Source organism: Cherax quadricarinatus, chromosome 63 (assembly GCF_038502225.1).
Source record: "Cherax quadricarinatus isolate ZL_2023a chromosome 63, ASM3850222v1, whole genome shotgun sequence".
Taxonomy (NCBI): domain Eukaryota; kingdom Metazoa; phylum Arthropoda; class Malacostraca; order Decapoda; family Parastacidae; genus Cherax; species Cherax quadricarinatus.
This window is the reverse complement of record NC_091354.1, coordinates 580,337-587,619: the sequence shown is the minus strand read 5'-3', so window position 1 is coordinate 587,619 and position 7,283 is coordinate 580,337. Positions and strand designations below refer to the sequence as shown.

At 43.0% G+C, this 7,283-nt stretch overlaps 1 protein-coding gene across 1 annotated transcript in view; it reads left to right on the top strand.

The window, feature by feature from the left end:
- The first annotated feature begins 4,659 nt into the window (after positions 1 to 4,659).
- Positions 4,660 to 7,283, top strand: part of LOC128698235 (cingulin) — a 75,895-nt gene continuing 73,271 nt past the window's right edge. Inside the window, 1 exon segment of the mRNA XM_053790393.2 lies at positions 4,660 to 4,822. The gene's annotated coding sequence lies outside the window, so the exon portion shown is untranslated.

Sequence of the window (7,283 nt, the reverse complement as noted above, 5' to 3'; positions counted from 1 at the left end):
GTGTGCTCTGTTTATGATGGAGGCAGTATGTGTGCATTGTGGAAAAATTCACAACTAACCTACAATATCGTGGTGAAACAATTCACAACTAACCCACAATATCGTGGATGGAACAATTCACACTGGTTCTTTAATGCCAATGCATATATTTTACCGCTTGTACACTGTCAGGTTTGATCCGAGGAAAGGGTAGCTCCCACTTCCGGGATCAGGAGCCCTGTACCCGCCTCAAGGGAGACTTGGTGATGCTGGAGAGTGAGAAATGATCTCGGAGATGAAGTTAATGTCTCTCATCATCCCTACTTTCTCTCAGCATCCCTACTTTCTCTCAGTCTCCCTACTTTCTCTCAGCATTTATACTTTCTTTCAGCATCCTTACTTTCTGTCAGCAGATCTACTTTCTGTCAGCACCTCTACTTTCTGTCAGCACCCCTACTTTCTCTCAGCATTCCTACTTTCTCTGAGCACCCCTCCCTCCCTTAATCTCCCCCTCCCTCACCCCCCTATCGTCTACATAGGTCCCTATTAGCCAGGGAGTGCTCACGCCAACCACCCACGCCCACCACTCACGCCCACCACCCTCGCCCATCAGCCTGACAAGACACCATCAGCCAATCCTATTTTTTTCAACCTCTCCCTCACCCACTCCTCCTCCTCCCCCATCACCCCAGCCTCCATCATCAGCCTGTTGACTCTCACCACCTACTTACTGCTAGGTAACCAGGGGTAGCAGGTGCTGCTTTCTCGTACGCTGCACAAAGCCTGGGAATCGAACTCGTTCACCTTTCGGTTGTGACGCCGACGAGGGATCTCATTTCTGAACTCAGGGCTCCACCACTGTCCTTTAATGTTCAGCCGTGACCTCATCTCCCACCTTCCTTTGTAGGATAGGTTGAGATATTCCACCTCCCTTTGTAGGATAGGTTGGAACATGGCACTACCCTCTGATGGATAGGTAAGGATTTATCATCTCTTACATATGTCCTGTGCACTTTACTTACATATCTCTTGTGCACTCTACTTACATATCTCCTGTGCACTCTACTTACATATCTCCTGTGCACGCTACTTACATATCTCCTGTGCACATTACTTACATATCTCCTGTGCACTCTACTTATATATCTCCTGTGCACTCTACTTACATATCTAGTGTGCACTCTACATACATATCTCCTGTGCACTCTACTTGCATATCTCCTGTGCACGCTACTTACATATCTTCTATGCACTCTACTTACACATCTCCTGTGCACATTACTTACATATCTCCTCTGCACTCTACTTACATATCTCTTGTGCACTCTATTTGCATATCTCCTGTGCACATTACTTACATATCTCCTGTGCACTCTACTTACATATCTCCTGTGCACATTACTTACATATTTCCTGTGCACTCTACTTACATATCTCCTGTGCACTCTACTTACATATCTCCTGTGCACTCTACTTACATATCTCCTGTGCACTCTACTTACATATCTCCTGTGCACTCTACTTACATATCTTCTGTGCACTCTACTGCACTCTACTTACATATCTCCTGTGCACTCTACTTACATATCTTCTGTGCACTCTACTTACATATCTTCTGTGCACATTACTTACATATCTCCTGTGCACATTACTTACATATCTCCTGTGCACATTACTTACATATCTCCTGTGCACATTACTTACATATCTCCTGTGCACATTACTTACATATCTCCTGTGCACATTACTTACATATCTCCTGTGCACATTACTTACATATCTCCTGTGCACATTACTTACATATCTCCTGTGCACATTTATAGCTCCTGGTGTTAAGCTCTGACGGGGCGAGGGAAGGCACCTCTTATGTTATTCTAGTGTTGTGTTGCTGTGAGTCGCCCGGCAAGCTCTCTCCTGTGACGTAATATAACCTTTGAGTCTGTGAGGAACACTTCTGGGAGATATTCTGGTCTAGAGTAACCATAGAATGCTGTATTCATCAGCTCTGAGTCTGTGAAAAGTATTTCTGGGAGATATTCTGGTCTAGGGAGACAACAGGATGCTGTATTTCTTAGCCCTGCAGTTGTGAGGAGTATTTCTGGGAGATATTCTGGTCTAGGGAGACAACAGGATGCTGTATTTCTTAGCTCTGCAGCTGTGAGGAGTATTTCTGTGAGATATTCTGGTCTAGGGAGACAACAGGATGCTGTATTTCTTAGCTCTGTGTCTGAGAGGGGTATTTCTGTGAGATATTCTGATCTAAGGAGACCACGGGCTACAGTATTTCGCAGTTCTGTGTCTGTGAGAAGTATTTCTGGGAGATATTCTGGTCATGGGAGACAACAGAGCTTTGTATTCCTCAGCTCTGAACAAGTGTGCACTAATTCGAGAAGTATTCCTCGTTATATTCCTCAGACATAACAAAGGGCTGAGCAAGACCACACAACCTGTAAGCTTAATTAAGCTCTGCCTGGCCGCTGGATAAACATTTGCAAACATTTGGAAATGAGGATGAGGGAAGATGTATGGGGAAGCTTGCTAGAACCTGCTGCTGCTGCTGCTGCTGCTGCTGCTGCTACTGCTGCTGCTGCTGCTGCTGCTGCTGCTGCTGCTGCTGCTGCTGCTGTTGTTGTTACACTTTTAGGGGTTACCATACGTAATTTACACACCTGTCAAGTAAGTTTATTTATATACAGGTCCACGTAAGTACAGTTATCATACATAATAACATACGCGTAATTTACCCAGTATAACCCAACGAAAAGTCGAAGTGACTTATTTCCATGTTACTTACGTAAGGCAATAGTAAATCATTGAAAAAATATGCAATAGTACTTAAATGAATAATGTATTTGTTTAGTTAGTGAGTTGCATCCTGGGAGAGGTCTTCGTTTTAAGGAGACCAGTGGAATTAACCCACACTGCCTGGGTTCCCCGCCCCCCTCCCAGGGTTATTATACTTTTGGGGTAACTAATGCAAATATAGGTTAGGTTAGGTAAGGTTTGTCAGGAAACAGGACTAGTGTTTCGTGAAGCGGGTCATATGATGACCCACAGCTGGAGCTTTTGGTCAACTGACTCAGGTCTTCCGCTGGCTTGCCGGTCCACCCCTTTAAAAATTATGGGGTTCTTGTATCCAACATATCCACCCCACATTTTCTCTTGTCTAATGCCACAAGTGCCACAGTCGGCCTGGCACTGGTGCCAGAGCTAGAGAAAACGGAGTGCTTTAGTTAATGGCAGACTGCGCCATAAAGTTTCTGGACGTCCTCAAATATAACATTCCTCCTTATGCATAAGATTTTTGTATCTACGTTATTAGCTAATGTGTACTGGCAGATTCTTTGGACAGAATTTTTTCTTGTTTTGATGCTCTCAACACTGAGATATACTTAAGATACCCGTTTTTAAATATACATATTAGTTATTACAAGGACCCCAATGGAAATAAGTCACTTTGTCTGACTTTTCTGGGTTATCCTAAGTTCTCTACAGTTATGCTGCTATGTGTGATGATCTATGTAACTGTGTATACCTGAGTAAACTTACTTACACGTGTCGTGTGTGTGTGTGATGCTGTTTGATCTGTCGGAGATGCAATCTTCAACAGACTTCAGTGGAAATGAGTCACACTTAGTGTTGCTTGGGTTATCCTTCGTTCCTAACCTTCTTCTTCTTCTTCTTCTTCTTCTTCTTCTTCTTCTTCTTCTTCTTCTTCTTCTTCTTCTTCTTCTTCTTCTTCTTCTTCTTCTTCTTCTTCTTTCTCTTCTTCTTCTTCTTCTTCTCCTTCTTCTTCTTCTTCTTCTCCTTCTTCTTCTTCTTCTTCTTCTTCTTCTTCTTCTTCTTCTTCTTCTTCTTCTTCTTCTTCTTCTTCTTCTTCTTCTTCTTCTTCTTCTTCTTCTTCTTCTTCTTCTTCTTCTTCTTCTTCTTCTTCTTCTTCTTCTTCTTCTTCTTCTTCTTCTTCTTCTTCTTCTTCTTCTTCTTCTTCTTCTTCTTCTTCTTCTTCTTCTTCTTCTCCGTCTCTCTAGATTTGCCTTAAATTTTCTTGCACATTACAAAGATAAAAAAAAATGGATTTAAGTTCTTGACATCTAACAAAAGAAACATTACAACGCTACTCAAGGTGCACGTAAGTTAAGTCACATCAGACGCCGTCACTGAGTGAATTCCTCAAGACAGGTGCAACTTCCTCCGCCTTCGGACACGACAGACATTTCCGCTCGAAATCAAAAACGACGACAGAAAATATTCGCATCATATTTACTTTACACTAACATATTTACGTTATATTTTTCGTCGAAAGGAGAACTCGGAACATGCTTTCGTTATGTCAAGTCATCGGTACGTTGGCGGTACCGTTGCTCCGGTACGGCAATTATTAATATCTAGTGGCGGTATAGACTCGGTTGGGAAGGAAGGGTTCCTCTCGTGGTCTACCGTGTGACTATTTCTGTACCAGGCCGAAACATCAGGTGCCAGACACTGCCCAACGCCACCACTTCTCTCAGCTCTTCTAGCACATTTACTCCTCAACTTTTCCCTCTTAGCTCACTTTCTCATTCTCTCACCTCGTTTCCCGTCGCGTAAACGTCAGAATACTCCTTTTCTGCGGCCAAACGGCCGCAGAAAACGAGTAGGAAGAGGTGTGCTAGGTGTGAGAGGGTGGCGTTGGCTAGCCCTCCTGCTCAACTCTCTGGGACCATACCTACCAATCTCATGGTCTTTCACCTGCAGCCATACACACAAACACACACACACACACAAACACTCGTTCCTCCTCACACATCACACCCACACACACACATGAACACCCACATACACACCAGCAGTCTTCTCTTTAACAGTGAGGATAAATACTCTCAGAAGAATCTCCTTGATTTGATAAGATAGCAACAGAAAATGAGGATGTGGGAGGGATGTGTGTGTGAAAAGAACTGTGAAGGCCTATTTTATACGGCCTATCATGTTGATGTATGTTATACTGATTTGTGAGGAAGCTGAAGTGCCTCCGGGCCACCGTAACTACTGTGCCGTCCATTGAAAGTCAAAACAAACATCTCGATATCCACGTGAAAATTCGTGTCCTAAAAAAGTGAAAACAGTGAAAATACTCAGAAAAAAAGTGACATAAATGCCGAATATATACATATATATATATATATATATATATATATATATATATATATATATATATATATATATATATATATATATATATATATATATATATATAACATTAACTGATGTAGTAAACGAATATTTATTATAACTGTCATTATTATTTATAATATAAGGAAATTTGACCCAGACAGTAAAGAAGACTGTGGCTTTATTTCCAGTAGTGAGTGTTGACACAGACTGTAGTAGTGAGTGTTGACACAGACTGTAGTAGTGAGTGTTGACACAGACTGTAGTAGTGAGTGTTGACACAGACTGTAGTAGTGAGTGTTGACACAGACTGTAGTAGTGAGTGTTGACACAGACTGTAGTAGTGAGTGTTGACACAGACTGTAGTAGCGAGTGTTGACACAGACTGTAGTAGTGAGTGTTGACTCAGACTGCAGTAGTGAGTGTTGGCACAGACTGTAGTAGTGAGTGTTGACACAGACTGTAGTAGTGAGTGTTGGCACAGACTGTAGTAGTGAGTGTTGACACAGACTGTAGTATTGAGTGTTGACACAGACTGTAGTAGTGAGTGTTGACACAGACTGTAGTAGTGCGTGTCGACACTGACTGTAGTAGTGAGTGTTGACACAGATTGTAGTAGTGAGTGTTGACACAGACTGTAGTAGTGAGTGTTGACACAGACTGTAGTAGTGAGTGTTGACACAGACTGTAGTAGTGAGTGTTGACACAGACTGTAGTAGTGAGTGTTGACACAGACTGTAGTAGTGAGTGTTGACACAGACTGTAGTAGTGAGTGTTGACACAGACTGTAGTAGTGAGTGTTGACACAGACTGTAGTAGTGAGTGTTGACACAGACTGTAGTAGTGAGTGTTGACACAGACTGTAGTAGTGAGTGTTGACACAGACTGTAGTAGTGAGTGTTGACACAGACTGTTGACTCAGACTGTAGTAGTGAGTGTTGACACAGACTGTAGTAGTGAGTGTTGACACAGACTGTAGTAGTGAGTGTTGACACAGACTGTAGTAGTGAGTGTTGACACAGACTGTAGTAGTGAGTGTTGACTCAGACTGTAGTAGTGAGTGTTGACATAGACTGTAGTAGTGAGTGTTGACACAGACTGTAGTAGTGAGTGTTGACACAGACTGTAGTAGTGAGCGTTGACACAGACTGTAGTAGCGAGTGTTGACACAGACTGTAGTAGTGAGTGTTGACACAGACTGTAGTAGTGAGTGTTGACACAGACAGTAGTAGCGAGTGTTGACACAGACTGTAGTAGTGAGTGTCGACACAGACTGTAGTAGCGAGTGTTGACACAGACTGTAGTAGCGAGTGTTGACACAGACTGTAGTAGTGAGTGTTGACACAGACTGTAGTAGTGAGCGTTGACACAGACTGTAGTAGCGAGTGTTGACACAGACTGTAGTAGTGAGTGTTGACACAGACTGTAGTAGTGAGTGTTGACACAGACTGTAGTAGCGAGTGTTGACACAGACTGTAGTAGTGAGTGTTGACACAGACTGTAGTAGTGAGTGTTGACACAGACTGTAGTAGTGAGTGTTGACACAGACTGTAGTAGCGAGTGTTGACACAGACTGTAGTAGTGAGTGTTGACACAGACTGTAGTAGTGAGTGTTGACACAGACTGTAGTAGCGAGTGTTGACACAGACTGTAGTAGTGAGTGTTGACACAGACTGTAGTAGCGAGTGTTGACACAGACTGTAGTAGTGAGTGTTGACACAGACTGTAGTAGTGAGTGTTGACACAGACTGTAGTAGTGAGTGTTGACACAGACTGTAGTAGTGAGTGTTGACACAGACTGTAGTAGCGAGTGTTGACACAGACTGTAGTAGTGAGTGTTGACTCAGACTGTAGTAGTGAGTGTTGACTCAGACTGTAGTAGTGAGTGTTGACACAGACTGTAGTAGTGAGTGTTGACACAGACTGTAGTAGTGAGTGTTGACACAGACTGTAGTAGTGAGTGTTGACACAGACTGTAGTAGTGAGTGTTGACACAGACTGTAGTAGTGAGTGTTGACACAGACTGTAGTAGTGAGTGTTGACTCAGACTGTAGTAGTGAGTGTTGACACAGACTGTAGTAGTGAGTGTTGACACAGACTGTAGTAGTGAGTGTTGACTCAGACTGTAGTAGTGAGTGTTGACACAGACTGTAGTA